The 20,217-nt window shown below is 40.8% G+C and overlaps 1 protein-coding gene across 5 annotated transcripts in view; it reads right to left on the bottom strand.

The window, feature by feature from the left end:
* The window catches only part of PPP1R42 (protein phosphatase 1 regulatory subunit 42), a 1,899,850-nt gene that overhangs the window by 858,375 nt on the left and 1,021,258 nt on the right, over positions 1-20,217 (bottom strand). The gene's annotated exons all lie outside the window — the stretch shown is intronic.

Genomic DNA, 20,217 nt, shown 5'->3' with positions numbered 1-20,217 from the left:
CTGTGTCCCTGTAAAAAACAGCAGGGAGCTTTAATCATCATCTCTCCTGCTGTAGTGATTAGTTACTAGGTCATGTTAAAGTGCAGTACATATGCAAATTACTTATTCCTGTTTTCTCTGTTTTTATAAGAAATGGCCATATATTCGCCAGCCAGGTTACAGAGTATTTTGTTTCACTGCCCTGTCCTCTTTTACTCATGAAAAACAATTATTTTACATAAAGAAAAAAGAAAGAATCTCAGTAAACTAGCAATTGCACCACTAGAACTGGGGAAATTATGCATCAGATATATCAATCAATTTCCAGAACAGAAAACTTGTATGCTCTGTAAAGAACCCAGTCTTTTGTGCCTTGTCTTTATGCATTTATTTCCTTCTGTGCACTGCCGTCATAAAAGTAAGCTCTAGAGGACATGAATATACTGTACATTTCCAACTTACACATGCCAAAGTGGGCATTATATAAAATGATTGATCTAATGAGGACTTTGTAAAGGGGGCAATAACATCTCTAGATCCAGTCACAATTTGTTTATAAACTGTGCATTATAGAAAAACTTTCTTATGAATCTGGGCTCATGTTGGTCAAAAGTTAGGTCACTGTATACACAACTACTACTGTTTTAGAAGCAGGTTTGACTACTTATAATCACAGAATATATGGTACCTAGACAATCCCATGCTATCACCAGCAGCTTAAACAATGAACGGAGCAAGCCCAGCAGCTTAAACAGTGAACAGAGCAAGCCTAGCAGCTTAAACAGTAAATGAGTAAATGGAGCAAGCCCAGCAGCAATTTCATAACATAAATACATGGCAGTGCTTACTGCGTGACTCTGGCAGCAAGTTTTATAAATAAATAGCAGTCCTTAATGACTAAAAGTTACAAGTGTTTAGAAACTAATTAAAATAAATGCAACAATCACACTTCCACCTAAACTCTGGTCTACTAAAGTGACAACTTATATCAAAATGGGAAGTTCTTAGCAATGCATTTGGTTTGCAAGTTTTCTTTCTCTGCATTTCAGTTTATATCAAAACACCAAGTGAATCAAACTATTAATTTTTACTGGCCATCAGAGCAGATACCACTGTTGGGCTATGTGTTACAGGATTAAGAAGTTCTTAAAAACACACTGCTGAGTGTTACTTTATGATCATGGAACTGTATGTACCTAAAGTAAGGAAGAATGCAAGGGAAACAAGTTTTAACTCTTAACTATGTTTGAATCTCAATATCAAAACATCCGTTCCAAGGTGGGGACACTGCTCCCCCAATCCCTGCTCCTGTGGCTGTTTAGCATGATGGCATACACAACCGCATGTTAACCCGCAGGGTTTGGGATATATCAAGCACATCCAAACAGGTTAAGTCACAGATGGAGTTACTAAACTTTTTAGTATGACCGCAGACAGAAGTAGGAGCAGAGACAACGAGTGTCAGCATCTGTCACAAACACTAGCCGTCTGAGGGGAGCCCATCACAGTCCACTGCCTGCTGTCCACAGACTTTCTACAACCAGGATAAACATACTTAGGTTCTTAGGTAAGTACTAGGCTATCAACCCCGGGGCCTATACAAGCCTAGCCAAAAAGGTACTCTGGCTTTCGCCACCCAAGAAAATTATTTTCCTGTCCCCCTGTCGAGCAGAGCCACAGAGGTGATTTGCCTATTTCCCATCCAGTCATCAAGATTTTTCTTGAAGAGTGCTAATGAGGAGCTTTGCTTGATATAGATAGGTAGCTTGTTCCAGAGTATGGGAAGTCTCTGGGACAGGAATCTATCCCTCCAGCATTATTCAGCATGTCATCTTGGTTTATATCTATTATCTAAACTTTCAAAAAATCCTGAGCCATCTCGTGAGGAGAGTTAGTGTTATCCAATGGTTCAGGGACGCCAACAAACCACAGATTAAACCTGCCTGAACAGGTTTCCTAATTAAAGCTTACTTTCCTTCAAATTCAACAGCTAATTGCCTACTTTACTATCAACTTAAAAATAAAGTTTATAATATTTTAGATTAAAGAAAGCCATTGAATATAATTGGTGTTTTCCTATGCATTCCAGTATCAGGGATGATTGTTGTGCCATTATGCTTTCTTTTATTTCAGCTGGTAACTTCTACTACCAGAGAGACAATTTGATTTTTGTAACAAACTAGCTTTCCATAAAGGAGGTCCTTCTGAATCAGCAGAGTAATAGTCTCATCATTAGATACCTTTTGTAGTCCACCAAAAGTTACTTTTTACTAAATCTCAATTCCTTTTATCCCCAAAATATTAAACAGTACCTATAACTTGTGACAATTCACCTTTTTCTAATGTAACAGAGTCCCTGGTAGTATATATAGATCTACCAGGATATTTTTTGTAAAGAGTGACTAGTCTGTCAGAATAGGTTCCATGAATGAATTACTTTGATGCCAATGTCTGCTAAATGAGATCCATCAGTAGATGTGGAAATGGGAAAGCGATGTAAAATTTTCCCTCGGCAAAGACTTCTTTTGGAATAGTCCTACACTAAATTTGGCAGAAGAGAGTTTTGGTAGCATTACCCTTGGTTCAGAATTGAAATTACTTCTGGAAATGATTTGATCTCTTCACGGAGGCTGGATACTGCTAGTCTTTTGTCCCACTTACGAACTTACGGACTTCCACAGAAGAGAGTCCTGCAAATGAAATAAGGGTAGTTGGTGCTCATGTACTGTGCCGTTTCAAAAACATGAGCTGAGCAATTTACATGATTATACCAAACCTTCTTTGTGACCTGAAGGACTTTAAATACAGTGGCGATTTATGGCACCAGACTGATTTTGTTCACTTTACTTCAAGATTATAAATGCATTCATTTTTGCACTTTACCTTTTCACAGACCTCACCTGTGTGGAGTTCCATTTATCTTACCCCCCCCCCCCCACCAAAAAACAAAAGCTGGACTCATTTTTAAAAAACAGCCAAGGATTTAAAATTAGTCCCCTGTAGAGAAGAAGGTGATTTTGTGTCATCCTCCTGTAATTTCAGAAAGTGCAGACAAAACTCTTCCCTGGGAGCTGTTTAGGCTGTTAAGTAAAGCAGCCAGCAGTCACTTCACAACTGGTTTAGCTTACGTCGGGTGCCCGTTTCCACAGGTAACACGACATAGGCTGAAAAAATAAAAATAAAAGTGAAAGCAAGAGGGAGAACAAGATGACCACTAACCTATAGACACTGCAACTCCTAACTCTCCTATACTTATCAAGGAAAACCAATCAGAAAAATGAGCAGCAATTAAAAAAAAAAAAAAAAAAAAATAATTCACTATCTACCCAATACTGGGTCTTAAAAGTTTACTTTCTTTGGTTACAAATGATCAGATTTTGTACATTGAACTTAATCTGCTGTTACTCAATTTCCACAAGGTACAAAGGTCTTAACCAGCATACTGAGACATAAGGAAATGTCCAATGAAGAACTAAACAAGGAGACCATAACCACTAAAATGAAATTCTTAGTACTTGCTTCTCCAGAGAAAGACATTAATTCCAAAAGACCAAGGACTGGGAAACAGCAGGATCCAACAAAACCTACTGGGAAATCAAAATTGGATGAACCAGGGAATGTGGAACATCTGAAAACTGCCCTTCAACCAATAAACCAAGCAATTAAGGATCGCACCACACAATTCCAAATGTTTGGCGAGTCCTTTAATCAGACAATATCAAGAATGGGAAAAAAAATCAGTAAATAAGATTGCAGACAACTAAATAAAAATTGAAAAGCTACACCACCAACCGGAAAATAACCTGAAACTAATTCAAGAGATCCAAGCAAAAATTGCGGACTTAGAAGCCTGTTCAAGAAGAAATAATATCATGGGCTTGCTCATTCAGATCCAATATTGACAATTAACCAAATACTGCTCTACTGGAGAATCCTGAAGAGGTGAACCAAATGAATATAGAAAGCTCACACCGTGCATTACGCTTGACACAGAATCCAGCCAATACGAGAAAGATTTATGTTACATTTCTGCAGTACCAACAACATGTCCTGAAAATCCTGCAAACTGCCAAAAAGAAAAGCTCACTTACATGGAACAGCTATAAGATTGCCTTCATGAAAGCTCTTCCTCTCCAAATTAGGCGGGCACAACTACTTACTGTGGGTGACTCTTTGGCAGAAATGATGTGATTCCCTTCCCGCGCAGTGCGCGCACGTTTGTATTTAAAATTCATGCAACGCACGCATGACTGTTGGGTCCTACAACCGGTCTTTGCAGCTGAAAAGTGCTATGGTTTCAGCGCCTATGCACAGAAGACAAAAACAGGTCACAAACACCTGTTGCGTCTGTGCAACTTGACAAGATGTAAAGGGCACTCTTAAAGAGGAACGCCCTTTAAAAAAGACAAAGCTTTTTTTTTTAAATTAAAATAAAATTAATTTCTCGGCCAGCCGGTTCCAGGGGGGTGCAACTGCACCCCCTTGCACCTGCCTGCGGGCGCCCTTGCCCAAAACATCCCTAACACCTGTCCCCCACCTAGTATCTCTGAAGAGCGGGTCTTAAACGCCCTCTCCAAGGCCAAAAATACAGCCTCTATGGGACCAGACAACATCCCGGGCTGTGTTCTACATGGGTTAAAACAGGAATTTGCATCACCATTGGGCACGTTTTTCAATCATAGCCTAAGTACTGGTTTCGTCCCAGAGGAATGGAAAACAGCTACCATCATCCCTTTGCACAAAGGGGGTGTATCCACAGACCCCAGGAACTATAGATCCATTAGCCTGACCAGCCTTATCTGCAAGGCCATGGAACGAATCATCATGGACCTTATTAACAAAGATATAGGTAATCTCCAAATGCTTGACCCCACCCTTTTGGCTTTGTCAAGTTTGTTAAACTTGGTGGACTTCTTTGAGACAGTCACCAAAGCCCTAGACAAGGGCAAGTTTGTGCACACAGCCCATATAGACTTAGCCAAGGCCTTTGACACAATTCCCCACTCAGGCATCATTGATAAACTCACCCAGGTGGATATTAACCCATACATTGTCAGGTGGGTTGCAAACTGGCTCATTGATAGAACTCATACCATCAAATTAAGGGACTCCACCTCCTCCAGCAGACCCGTAACCAGTGGTGTTCCACTAGGATCATTTCTGGGACCCCTACTGTTCGGAATCGACTTCTCTGAAGTCCAGGCAAAAACTAAAAGACTTTAGCTGACAAAATTTGCTGATGACTGCAAACTGGGAGTAATCACTGTAACCCCTAGCAATGTCAACATCCTTCAAGAAGGTCTTACGGAGACTAATGCCTGGTACCAAAGTCATGGTCTTAAACTTAGTGTAAAAAAAATGGATTATCGTCCCCTCTGGCAAGGGTAATGTTTCTGCAAACTAACACATCAATAGCAATACCCTAAGCACACAATCAGTGGTGAAAGATCTGGACAAACAAGTTGACAGAAACCTTAACTTTGATCACCATGTCTCCACATGCTCATCTCATAAGTAAGGGCATTACCTCCAGAAAAAAAGAGGTTATAACCCCCCTGTATGCTTCCCTCATTAGGCCAATAATAGAGTACAATGCTCCCTTTGGTATGTTCCTTTCCAAACACCTGCAGTGAGTGGAGAGACCATAAAGGTTCCTTACAAAGAACATTCAGGGTCTTTGAGATCTGTCTTACGTGGACAGACTGAAATCATTGTCACATTACCCTGTGTCATACAGGCTGTTCTGAGGCGACCTGTGCCTTGCATATAGAGCCATCTCTGTCCCAGCTTTAATGGAAATGCTGCACATTCGCAAGTCAAATGGCACACGGGTCACTTGCTCAAAGTCCTTAACCTGGTATGTGACATCAATAGAACTTGCTGGAGAGACAGATTTGTCTCACGGAGGTTGCCCCATCTTTGAAACAAGCTTCCTATCTATGTTAAACAAAGCCGCTCATTGGCCCTGTTTGAGTGTAATTTGGATGATTGGATGGGTAACCAGAAATTCACCCTGGGGGTTCTACCTTTGACCCTCTTGAACAGGTGCAGTAGGTGCTGATTTTAGTGTCTGCTTGAATCAGACACCCTTAGGAAAATGTGTTGAACTTGGCTAGATTTGTAAGGGCCCAGGGGCTGTTAGCCTAGTAACTTCTTATGATCCTATTTTAAGTATAGTTGCTTTAGATTTTGATTTCCATTTTCTTGTGCTTTTTTTTTTTTGGCAGCCACCAGAATTAAATTTAACATGGCCTTGCTATGTCTAGGCAATTCCGATTCTGTATCACAGTTCAAAAAAATCATTTCCTTAGTTACACCAGTTTACTCACCCAGTATTCCTGACAGAGTACTCTGTATGGAATTTTTAAAGTCTGAGAATTCATTATACTCGCAAAACATATGTTTCCAGTTACCTCTTTCTTCCCCAGTAAGTCTCTAACATTTGCCATCTACCTGAGGAAAAAATATTTGGAGTCTGCTTGGGGTATAAAAATATCTATGCAGACATGTCCAAACAAGCTAAATCTTCCAGACTTTGTTGCATATTTGGGAACCACATATAAATACTCTCATTTTTTCTTTGTGAATTACTTATCCAATATATCTTCCAAATCCTTTCTAACCTCCTTTGACTCCTGTAGCTATTGTGCAATATTTTATATGCCCTACTAATTATCCCTTTTTTAACAGCAGCTGCTGTTCTAGATACAGTTAAAAACTCAACCAGTGCAGGTCTTTCATTTAGGATTCCCGTATCCCTTTCTCTTTGTATATACTCTGATATCAATCCCTGATAGGGAAGGTAATTACTAGCCTGCAATCCAAATGCCTCATTGGCATCTTTCCACTCTATTACTATTCCCTCTTTAATTATTTGTTCCCAATACCTTTGTTCCTTTGCCAGCTTCCTCCAGTAAATTCCATTCTCTTCTGGTCTATTCTCTGTACCCCTAATTGCAGTAATCCTTATCTGCAGAATCTCATTTTTTCCATTCTCATGTTGGCTTAGTTCTTAGTAAACTTTTACTACTTTATGAATATAATATTCTGTATGACTGTTGTAATTCTCCTACGGATCTGTGTCCAAAATAACATTCTTTCATTATTTCTTGAATTGCCCCTTGCTTCATCATTATCCCTTTCCACTTTGAACTGTAGCTTTCTACATGTGTTACATATAACAGCCTTAAGTATGTAACTCCAAAATAACCATTCAAATCAGGTAATCCTAAACCTCCTTATTATCTCTTCACACAGGAGCGGCCTTAGGTCAACTGGTGTCCTAGGCAAAAGGGCTCCATGGCGCCCCCACCACACAACCTGGTGCCCCCATCCTGGTCTACCTACACCAAATAAATACTGGAAAAGTGCCACTGCTAGAGCAGCGCCCTAGGCAGTTGCCTAGTTGGGCTATGCCTAAGGCCGGCTATGTCTTCACACATATCCTTAGCTGCCATAACCAAATCTTTTTTTAACCCATACTCCTAAATACTTCATTTTATCATGTCTCCATAAATATGGGTATTGTTGGATGAATTCATGTGTGGATACATAGTTTCTAGCTATAGCATTTGATTTCTCTCCATTAATTTTATATCCCAAAAAAACAGAAACTGTCTCAGAATATTTCACAACACTGAGATGTCCTTTTCTGTTCCCATCATTTACAAAATAATATCATCTGCAAATAAAGACATTTTTTCTTGAACATCATACCAATTAGATCCTTGAATTTCTGAGTCCCTTATTTTCTTTGCAAATATCAAAGGGGAAAGAGGACACCTCTGCATAGTTCCTCTGTTCACACAAAACTTATCAGACAGGAACCCTCCCACTTTGATATTTGCCTCCGATCTCTGCTATACAGTACAGACAATGTTGAGGATGTTAAGAGGGGTAAACAGAAGCATCTCTAATACTGCAGCACTGCACTAAATAACACAATGTGATTAGTGCAATGTATCCCAGTGCTGATCAGGTACAAATTATGCTGGCCTAGCACCAATATGCCACGTTACAAGCTATACAGTGAATAATTACAGCTACTTTAATAGCAGTAATCATACTAATGCAGTGATTGGACTATGAGGTCACATGACCAATATGAGATTTTAAGAAAGTTGTGTGCCAAGTGCTATGTTTATATGTGCAATAAAGTACCTCATAGCTTTAACATGAGCACTGTAAGCAAGCCATACAGCAAAGTGCCAAATCAGTTCATCACATAAATGGAAAGGAAATTCATCACATAAATGGAAAGAAGATAGGAACACCAGAAATGGAGCAAGAACAAGGACAGGAACACACACAGGGATATATTTTTTTATTGGGACAGGTGTCCATTTTCCATTTTTTTATGATGGATAGAAGGGGGTGAAGGTCAGGAAAGATAATAAGGGCAGACAAACAAACATACACTGGAGAAACAGATTGAGAGGGGAGGTATGGACATGAGGTGGTGAAAATGCAGACGCATAGAAAGAAGACAAGTAGTGACGGGAATGACTGGACTACAAATAGGATATGAGGAGTGAGACAAAAGGAAGGGGAGCACCATGATGGGGAGCAGGGTGAAGGATGGGGGCCCGCCTGCCTGGCCTACAGGATAGCCCACCCAGATGTCAGTCACCTACACAGCTGACAATCTGTGGCTGACACCTCTGGTGCTTGGCACTGACTAGACATGTAACTCAGCCACACAAGGAGATGATCCAGTGTGCTAATGCAGGTGACCAGCTACCAGACCACCTCTGCTGTGGCCAACTGCAGCACTTGCTGCTGGGTAGCCCAGGGGTCTCCTCTGGACTGCTCTCAGAGAAGATGCCTCCACATCTCCTTCCTGAGACGTGGCTGTGAAGGCCATCAATAAGCCATTCATGTCACGTTCCACAAGGTGACAGTCACCCCTCTGTAGAAGGGCAGGCTTGGGGACTGCTGATGACCCAGTAGCAGACATATTGGCTTATGCAGTTTCAAGTGGCCACCACTGCACCTTAATCCTGCACCACAGCTGACCATGTATAAACAAAAAAGAAAAAGAGAAAACTTACCAAAATTAGTATATATGTGCATTGCAACTTTACTTCAGTCTTACTGCATAGGTACCTATACACTGTACTTACTCAGCTGCCTTCCAATCCATATGCACTATGTTTACAGTAGAAAGTATGTTCCCTCTTCCTAACAGCATCCTCCCATTGGTGGAGCAGGTCAGGGTGGCACCTCCACAGGCCACTGTACTTATGCTGCAGTACTCACCGGGACATGTCATGCAAGTGGCATCACTCAGTACCCAGGCAAGCTGGTGCCAGGTATCAGTCTTATACATGAGACCATCATATTGCCTCAGCAAGCACTTTCTGCTGCCCTTAGTCAGAAAATGAAGAAAGATTTTAATCTCCTGGCTACATCAGGTGGAAGCCCTGCTGCAACTAGCACCTGAAGAAACCATGTCCATGCTACAGGTCAAAACAAGGATGAAAATGATAGCCAGTATGCACAGCTGTACATACTGGACATCATGTAATGTGTCAGCCAGCAGCAGAGTTGCATTATGGAAAATATCACTACCACAGACAGGCAGTGCTATGAGCCTTACAGTGTTCTTCCATGAGCATATTATGCAAAAAAACCTCCCCACGTGGACATGGGCAGGGACAAGCCTAGTAGCAATGACTGTGGCTGATAATGCATTGTGTTATTGCAATGATTCAGAGACAATCACATTAAAGGAATTCATTAGCATAATTACTGCACTATAAGGCCACCTTGGCAGTCTCTATATTGCAGGGGACCACATTACAAGGGAAATGTAATACAGTGGATAACAGTCTGAACTTCCATAGAAACAAACTGACAGCAGACAAGGCAACTGGCAAGTGACCTCAAGGAAAGCAGGACGCATGGAAGCAATGGGAACAGATACTGAGCAGTAGTGTGTTAGAGTATGTGGGGGTAACATACCTCAAGGGAATGACAGATAATTGGCATGAGCTGAGAGGGGAATCTCACCCTGACAGGAAACAAAGCAGAATGGCAGAGAGCAGAGCAGAAGGACATGACAGGTTATAGTCCTGCTGTGTGTGTGTGTGTGTGTGTGTGTGTGTGTGTGTGTGTGTGTGTGTGTGTAGGGGGGCTTACCCCGACCGGGAACACAACACTAGGGCATGACAGGTTATTGTCCTGCTGCATACGGGACAACACTGTGTCATTTGCACAACAAATGCAAGACATGCTATTGGGGATATGTAGCCTCCTATATATATATATATATATATATATATATATATATATATATATATATATATATATATATATATTTCACAGCATGTGTGGTCTGCACAGAGTTAACAGATGGCATGCACTGGTAACATGCTCATTGCTACAGTCAGAACGGCACACGGTTTGAATGGCGGCAGGCAGCATACCTGCAGACAAGATGTTAGATTTGGCAAAGGCAGGTCCAGGAATTGTAAAGGTATGTTTTTAGTGTGAGTTAGAACTTTTTGGGGTTGTCTATACTGGTAATATTATTTGGTAGGTCATTCCATAGTTTAGCTATGGCATAGGATAGGAACAGAGTTACTCACCTGCTCTTTTGTTGGGTTTGTGAACGTCTATAAGTTGCCTATTGTTTGAATGGAAATTTTTGATGGGAATGTAGGTGTACAGGATGCCTTTTAGGGCTGGGCAGCTATCAGGATTATATATTAGTTAACAGTTGTAGGTAGTCAAGACAGTGGGGGGAATTCTAGCCAATTAAGCTCCCTGAGGACTTTGCAGTGGTGGGTGCAGTAGGATGAGCTAGTGGCAAATTTAGCAATTTTATAGTAACAAGATGGGAGTTTGGTTTTGAGGAAGGCATGTAGATTAGTGAATACGGGAGCACTGTAGATTAGAGAGAGGATCAGGCAGGTATTTGCTAGTGTTTTCTTAGTATTTGGATCCATACATTTTTTTTATGTCTGTAGAGTGTTTCTAGCTTGAAGTGAGCATTTTTATGGCATTAAGAATGTGTTGGTCATACGTGAGTTTGTTGTCTATGGTGACTCAAATAGTTTTGCATTTGCAACAGTTTCCATCTCTGTTTTGTTATGGGAGTAGATTCTGAATTCTGATGTCTCAGTTTTAGGAGAGAAGAGTAAAAGCTTGGTTTTGTTAGGGTTAAGCAGTAATTGTGTACTGTTTAGCCACGATTCTGTAGAGGTAAATGCATTCTGCATTTTATTCAGCAGGTCTGGGATGTTGTTAGAGAAGAAGACGTTAACAGAATCATCAGCATATTGGATTAGTGTGCTATGATGGCAGGCAATGTGTAGATTATTAATGAATATATTAAAGGGGAGGGGTCCTAGAACAGACCCCTGTGGTACTCCTGTTTTGTTGGTTTGGTACTGAGATAGGCAGCCTTGCCATTTTATGCACTGTTGCCTATTGGATAAATAACTATTGTACCATTATTTAGAGGTTGGTGAGCAGCCTATTGCAGCTAGTTGCTTAAGTAATCTATGTGAGACCATGTCAAAGGCCTTTGACAGGTCTAGTAGTACTACAGAGGTGTATAAGTTGGAATCCCTAGCTTTGTTTACTATATGAGGGAAAGACAAAAGAGCTGCTGTTGTGCTGTGAGTTGGCCTGAAGCAATGCTGAATGGATGCAAGATTATTAAGGGTAAGGTGGTTTAACAATTGAATATATATGCATCTTTCAAGTAGTTTGGATGGGGAAAAGAGGACAGAGATGGGTCTATAGTTGTAAGTGCAGTAGATTTACCTCCTTTGTGTAAAGGGGTTATGATTGTCTTTTTTTCTAGAGGGTAGGGACATGAGATTCCAAGACAGATCGATTAATAAGGATGCTGACTGGATAAGTGAAAGAGTCAGCAGCAAGTTTTAAGTATTCTGGTGGAAGACTGTCAGAGGAAGATGAGCATGGTTTTAGTTTGAGTAAAAGTTTATGAATTAATGAAATGAGAGCAGGTTGTAAACAGAAGGGAGGTATTGTTGGATACTAGTTGTGGGTAGGTGAGGTACTATCAATCTTATTGGTTGTTTGTGGGGAAAAGGGGAACTCTCAAGGTTGATGGAATTTGTGCTAGAGTGAAAGCCAAAGACTAATGTAGCTATGCTGTCAATAAAGTTGGTGTTAAACATATTTGCTATTTCGGCCAGTGTCTTATCTGTACTTACTTGGGGAAGGGTTTTGTGGGAACCCAGGGGTGAGCATTAATGTAATTGTTTTCCAGAATCTTTTGGGTTGTTTTTGTGGTTGGTTAGTTGCTGTGAAAATAGTATTTTTTATCTACATTAACTGATTTTTTTAGCTTTATTAGGCAGCTGCCTGTAGTTTTGCCAGTCTGTGTCATTTTTGTTTTTCAGCCATTCTTTCCAGGCTCTATCTCTAGTTAGTAATATTTGTTTGGTTGATTTGGTTAGCCAATGTATGTGGTTAAATTTTGTTCTTTTAGTTCTAAGAGGGGTTAATTTGCTGAGGGTGTCTAGGAATATTTTATTGAAGTAGTTGACAGTATCATTTAGAGGTAGAGTTTTTAATGGAGTCCAGCTGATTGATCTTAATATGCTATTAAATAGGTTTTGACTGAAGTTTGTTAGATTACCGGTTGTTTTGCAGCTATCGGTTTTCGGCCTTTGGGAGATGGCTCTGTAAGTATATGCAGGTAGATGTGTTGGGAAATGTATTGGAATTTGAGTATGTGAGGGGGTCAGAGACAAGGATCCAATCTAGGGCTGAGCTTAGGTTATTGTTGTTTTGTATTCTAGTAGGGAAGGTGATTCATTGTGTAAAGCCCTGAAGTTGGACACTATTAACTGGTGAGTTAGAGGATAGGTTTAGCCAATTGATACTGACATCTCCCATGATTACTGTTTCATTAGAGATGTTTTTGGACACCCATGAAAGAATCTCTTCCAGAACTGGGATATTTTGGCCTGGGGACTACATACTGTTATAATACAGAGTTGTTTATGATTGTTTATTTTGTAGTAGTGCTATGGGAATTTCAGCACTACCAAAGGTGGGAATAGCTTTAGTAAAAGGTAGGAATGTATACTTGTTAGGATAGATTAACGCTACACCACCTGCTTTTTCGTTGATTCTATCATTTCTTAGTATATTATAGCCAGATGGGAAGAATTCTGTGTCTTTGATATGTGGTTTTAACCAAGTTTCAGTGAGAGTTACTATATCTGGGGAGTATTGTGATAGTCATGACTGGAATTCTGTTATTTTGTTACATATGCTGCATATATTTAGGGTGACTAGCATCATATGTTTTCAGGCTGTTGTTTGAGGTGGGATGTGGTCTTGTGGGGGCCCAGGGTTGGGCTGGATGTCACCACACTGATTTAGGTTATTAAGGTAAGGGGAAAATTGGTAATGGTTAGCTAATGTTTTGTTCAGAACTGGGATCAGATATAATTTTGGGGTAGGTTCTAATGAGTGGTTGAGAATTTGTCATTTTAGAAACTATAGTATATTATTCTTGATGAGGCTAGCTGATCTGTTTGAGAAGCTGTTTGGATGTTTGTCTTGGTGGGCTAAGTATGTGGGCGATTTTGGAGCTAGGGTAATTGGTGAAAAACTGAGGGAAGTGGCATGTGTTACTAGTGTCAGAACAATTAATGTGAGCAAGATTTGAAAATTGTTACAGTTTAAATGCAGCATATTGTATTTTACAGGATAAGATGGATAAGAATAGTAATTTGGATATGTGTAAGAGGTTACTAATAAAGACGAATACTAGTTTGTGACTGGGTAAATAAGAGGTTACTAATAAAGAGGAGGTACTAGTTAGTGATTGGGCAAGAAAGACTAGGAGTGGAGCTAGGATTTGAATAAATATAATTGATGTGGGGTGAGTGGGAATGGGGGTAGGGTAGTGGAACGAAGTGATCCCAAGTGTAGCGAGGGTGAACGGAACGGGGCTACATCTAACGGTGGTGTAAGCAAAAAAAAAAAAAAAGACAATCAGTGAGTAGTTTAGTTTACAGTACCACTGAGAGTTAAGCAGACAGGGAAATAGAAATATATAAAATCTAACAGAAGAATGAAGATGGCATTTAGATAATCTTTTAGTTGAAACCAACATAACTCAAGTACAGTCAATTGCATTCAAGGAGTAACTGTATGACTGTAGAGTATTTTAATGATTTGTTAGCAACGATGGCTAGGATTGGCAAGAATGCTAATTAATTGGAAGCAGCTGTAAATTTCGAGGGGTGTTTGCAGGTTCTGGTGGTGATTTCAGAGCTGTTTTTTAACTGCAGCATGGAAAGAATTATACTAATAACGACTGAAAGTTACAGGTAGACATAGTTAGAAACAGTGTTCAGGTATAAGACCTCAGGATGCCCGTGGGTAAAGGTTGTCTGAGTTTGCCATACAAGGGACCACAGGACACTTTTCTGTGATCTACTATACTGAGATGGTATAGTTTTGTTTTAGGACCATGAAGAAAGGCTGTAGATACTTTTCCCTGAAACAGGAAAATATGTAAGGCTAGGAAACAATAAAGGTATAATGCTTGGGTGAATGTGCAGGATCTCAGGTTAGGAGAACAGGGAATATAGAGTTAGGAAGAACAGGAGTAGCTATACAATTAGTTTACAGGTAGGATGGTGAAACATAAATAATGTGGTCAGATAGTAGGTCTTAACTTTGTACACATAAAACCGTGCCTAATACAGGAAAATTATTACAAATACAATAACAAAGTGAATTGGCTCTAGCAGAATTGAGCAGAGTTAAAAACACTTATCAAAATGAGACAGAAATCACCTGAAAATACCTACTGGAACCTGTTAATCAGCTCAGATTAAGTCAACAGTCAACAAACAGTTAGTACAGTGATTTGTCTAACATCTCTAAGTCAGAAAAGCTCAGTCCTGCTTTTGTCAGCTATATCTACATAGCTCTTAACTATATCAGGTCTGATAGAGCAACACTGCTGATATTACTACAATACATTTAGTTTTTTATAAGTTGTACCGCTATTATCAAATAGAAATACCAGAAACAGTCCAGATGCTACAGTTTCATATTTCTAATGATTAGGGAACAAAGATAGTTGCGTCAAGAGTGAGCCAATGTGCTACATAGCATTTAGTTCATAGCCAAAAGTGTCATAGCTAGCTGATAAACTGAAATGCTAGCGGCTGTAGTTAAGTACACATTATACTGCTACCATATGCTACACTAATTGTTTTACTGCATGAGGTTGCAATTTGCATTACATTTAAACCCATCAACAGTGCTGTTTAACTGTGACTCACTTCACTGATACGATCACCATAAGACAAAGATAAATATATGCCACAATATCATGTATACACAGTGCACAGTTCTTCTATAGTGTTTTTTATACTTTTGTTTAGCTATACATGTACACCAATAACAATTTAACCTCCAATAGGAAAGAAATACATCCAGAAAGAAAAATGATCAGGAAGAGGAGAGAGGAGGGAGGAAGTGAATACTGCAACAGTGAAGAGAAAGACATCTACTGTTATGGTAAGATTTTGCACAACTGTACTATGTCCTTCCTTATCACTGTTGCAGTATTATTTACATCAGGAAGAGTGCAATAGCTCAAAAAGAAGGCAAGGAGGAGAAAGGGCCAGCAGAACCCTCAAGAAATCCATGAAGAATGGCCCTGGCAAAACCAGCTCTGGCCCTAGAAGTCACATCCAACTTATAGTGCTTGGTTAAAATATGTACAGAAAACCAGGCAACTGCCTCAAGAATAGAATTAGTTTCCAAACCTTTGAAAAAGGCATCAGAAGAAGCCACAACCCTAGTAGTATGAGCCTTAATAGGAGGAAGGCTCTTACAATGGAAAAAAATAACAAAAATAAATGGCTTTAGGCATCAAAGAAGAAATGGTATGCTAGGAAACAGCCAAACCTAAAGACCTAGGATGAAAAGAAACAGAAAGCTGCTCAGATTTATGAATGGCTTTAGCTTTATCTAAATATCTGAGTTGTCTATGCAAATCCAAAGTGCGAAGAACCTTCTCACTAGCAGACTGTGGAGGGACAACTCATTTGCCAGCTTGGACATAAAAGACGAATTAGTATGTAGAGACACCCTGTCCTTATGAAAAAAACAAAAAAACTTGGAATAGCCATAAGGGCTTGTAGCTCAGACACCTGTCTGGCAGAAGTAAGGGCCATAAGAAGATCAGTCTTCCAAGAGCAATTCTGTAAGGAAGCTAAAGCTGCAGCCTTAAAAGAAGTCTGAGTTCATTTTTCTAAAACAAAATGAAGTCCCAGGAAGGAGGAACAGGGTTCCTGGGAGGCCTAACGGGAAGGATGCCTTTTAGAAACTGTTTGACCTCAAACCTACAGGCCAAAGGGGGAGTCAAAGGCAGACAAGCAGAAATAGCTAACAGGTGGGCCTTAGCAGAATATGCTAACCCAGCACTGAACAAATCATACAAATAAAAGCGAACCAAAGGAACATCCACAGTAAGTGGATCCAGGTTATGAGAAAGACACTAGACAGAAAATCTCTTCCATTTGGACAAATTAGATTTTCTAGTAGTGGGCTTCCTGGCCTCCTGCAGGACTTGAAGCACATCTTCAAAAAAAGGTGTCTGAACCACTCACAGTGTCAGATAAAGAGTGGACAGGTGGGGATGTATGTGAGATCCCTTGTCTTGTGTGAGGAGGTCCACCCCCTGAGGTAACTTGTGATGACTGCCCTTGGCTAAATACAGAAGAAGAGGGAACCAATGCTGTCTGGGCCAAAAGGGAGTCACCAGCAAGATTTTGGAAACATTCTGTTTCATTTTGAACAGGATCTTTGGTATGAGAGGAAGGTAAGGGAAGGCATAAAAAGCATCCTCCTTCCAAAAAATAGCAAGGACGTCCACCTTCCAGACCAGAGGACATAGATCTTTGGTGCAAAGAGAGGAAGTTGTTTGTTCAGAGGGGAGGCAAACAGATCTACCTGAGGAGTACCCCACTGATGGATAATGTTAAGAAACACATCCCTGTGAAGTGTCCACTTGTGGGATTGTGTTATGAGCCTGCTCAGAGAATCTGCCACTATGTTCTGACCTGAGGGAATGTAAACTGCCTGAAGGGTCACCTGATACTGGATAGCTAGATCCCAAACCTGAAGAGCAAGTCTGCACAGGAAATAAGACCTTGCCCCCCCCCCCTTGCTTGTTGATATACCATGACTGTGGTATTGACTGTTAGAAACCTGAGAGGCCCTGTAAGGAAACGTAAATGAAAAGCCTGAAGAGTCAAAAGAAGGGCTCTCATCTCTGACACTGATGTGATCTTTCTTTTGTCGAAGACACCAAAGACGCTGCACTTTCAGGTGGCCAAAGGAAGCCCGCCAGCCCATGTGCGAGGCATCTGTAAAGAGTTCCTGAGAGTGGACTGGAGGTTGAAAAGGAAGCCCTGGGTTTACAGACAACAGCTGAATCCACTACTAAAGTTCCAGCTTGAGACATGGAAAAAGAGGGACTAGAAAATCTAAAGGATGAGAATGCTGAAGCCAAACTGACTTCAGAAACCACTGGAGCTTTCTCATATGAAGCTTGGCCAGAGGAAGTATAAGAATGGTGGATGCCATGAACCCTCAGCCCTCAGAAATTCCCTGGTTGTAACAGAAGTCAGAGGAAGAATGGACTGAAAGAAAGCAGTCAGATTTAAGGCCTTGAAATTGACAGTGAACCCAAGGCTTTGAAGGAGATGAATAGCAAAGTGTGGATGCTGAAGTAAAATCTCTGGAGAAGAGGCCTGAATGAGCAGATCATCCAGATAAGGAAAGATCTGTAGTCCATTCAATCTGCAGAAAGCAATCACAGGAGCGAGGCATGTGGTGAAGACCCTTGGGGCAGTAGAGAGTCCAAAGGGCAAAGCAGAGAACTGAAAATGCCAGGAAGCAAAAGAGAAATGTGAAAACTTCCTGAAAAGGGGATTAATGGAAATATGCAAATAAACATCCTTGAGATCCAGGGAAACTAGAAATGCCTGAGGAAGCAGAAGAGGAAACAAGGTTTGAAGGGATAGCATCCAAAAGGAAGGAAGCTTCAAAAAGGTGTTCAATTGAGAAAGATCCAGAATGGGTCTCCAAGTGCCTTTTTTCCTGGGGACCAAGAACATTCTGGAGTAAAACCCCTTCCCCCTCTGAGAAATTGGACCTTCCTGAATTGTTCCTTAAGCCAGCAGACCCTGAAACACCTCTGGGGAAAAAAAAGGACAGTTGTTCCTGAGGAAGCTGAGGAATGTCCAAAAGAGGGGGGGGGGTTCAAACCACTGAATACCCCTGACAAATTATAGAAAGAAACCAGTCGTCTTAGGTGACCATTAACCATACAGGAAGGGACAGAGAAAGATGCAGACAAAGAGGAATGTGACACTCAGACAGCAATTGGTTTGTCAAGAAAAGGAGGCTTCTGAGTAGGAGAAGTTTGGGTAGCCTTAGCAGGAAGAACCCTTCTACCATCCATCCTTCCTGCCTTTGGGGACAGGGAGATACTTCCTATGATCAAAAGCAGGCTTGGTAGGGTAATTCCTTTCAAATTTGGGAAAAGGTGAAACAAAAATAGGTTTCAAATCCTGTAAAGCCTTACCCTTTTCTTGCATGGATTTAAACAATTCAGCAACAGCAGCAGCAGCACCAAACAAATGCATATTATCCAGAAGGGCATCTATGAGTTTTGCTTTTATATCATCAAGCAAAGGTTGAAGTCTGAGCCAGGAATACCTCTTCAAAAACAGAATCAAAAGCAGCAGCCCTAGATGAGGCATCAGTTGCATCATAGCTGCATTTAATGGAATGGCGAGCAACCTGAGAAGACGTCCTGAGTAATGAAAGAGCAAAAGTCTTCCCCTCAGAATTAGGAAGATCTGAGATAGCTTGACAGGCCTAAGAGAGAAGAGACAAGACATATTTAGTCATATGTGTCTGACAGTTCACAGCTCTAAAGGCCAGGGTAGCCTAAAAATACAGTTTCTTACCCAGCCTCTCCATAGTTCTGCTGTTCTTGTCAGAGGGAAGCAACTTTGTAGAAGGCAACAGTTTGGATGGCTTATTAAAGGCAATCAACACCACTGAAGGGTCAGCAGAGGGGTGCTTATAAAGAAACTTGCAATCATCAGGCACTTATAAAACCTATCAGGCCTTTTGGGGGCAGCAGGCTGGGAATCAGGAGCATGAGAAGCAGTGGAAAATGCATCCAGCAAGGCAGCAAGAACAACAGGAACAGTAGAGGGTCTAGGTGACTCCATTTGCAGAAGCTCACAGTACCGTTTCTGAACATTAGACACCTGAGCATAATCCCATTTAAGCAATTCCATCACTGTGGAAACAGTGTCACCAAAAGAAATCTCCTCAAAAGGAGAGTCAAGATTGATTGACTCTTCTTCCTCAGAACCATAATCTAATGGCAAAGGAATCTGAGCAGAAAAAGTCAGGGATTCTTCATCAGAATCTGCATCACAATCATCATTATCATCACCATCAGAGGAGGAGGAGGAGTCTTGATCCCTAGGCCTCTTAAGAGGGGTAGAAGACCGAGGAGGAGCAGGAACAGAAACCCCTTGAGGAAGCTTTAAAGCCATAAAGGTATTAAACAGGCCTTGACTGAAGTTTTGCCATTCATTCTGAGTGTCTTTAGGAGCAGGAGAAATATGCTTTGTTTTTTTTCTTCTTTTTAAAGGAGACATCAGCCTTAAATACATTAGGATGCTCTGACCCCTGACAACATTTAATAACTGCAGTCAGTATCTCTTCCCTCACTAAAATCTGAGGAACTCCCCTAGGCCCTTCAGTAATTACCATTCACGGTTCCCCCTGAGTATCTGAAGCAGAAGCCTGCAAAGCCACCATGGATATGCGTGAAGTCAGATCCATGACGACCTCCGAAGTGGTCGTGACACAGGAATCTAACAAGGAAACCAGACAGTCCTCTGGGCTTTCACTAGCCTCAAGAGAGATGTCTGGTGGCGGCACTACAGCTGAAGAATCTGATCAAGCTTTCCTGGTCTTCTTCTTCATAGATGGCTGACCCTCAAGCTGGGAAGATCCTTCTATAGTGTTTTTGGCCAACAATTTGAGTTGCCGGTTTTCTAAGTAAATATTTAAGGAAGAAAGCAAACTACTCAACATCTTAGGGATGAAAGCTTGGCAAATCGCACAAGACATATGATCATGGGGAGCACCTAAACAAAATAAATACTTCTCGAGATGATCTTTATGGCG

The sequence above is a fragment of the Protopterus annectens genome, chromosome 3.part1 (assembly GCF_019279795.1).
Source record: "Protopterus annectens isolate FY-2018-M chromosome 3.part1, PAN1.0, whole genome shotgun sequence".
Classification (NCBI taxonomy): domain Eukaryota; kingdom Metazoa; phylum Chordata; order Ceratodontiformes; family Protopteridae; genus Protopterus; species Protopterus annectens.
Note: the sequence above shows the minus strand (reverse complement) of the source record. Positions and strands in the feature narration are given on the sequence as shown.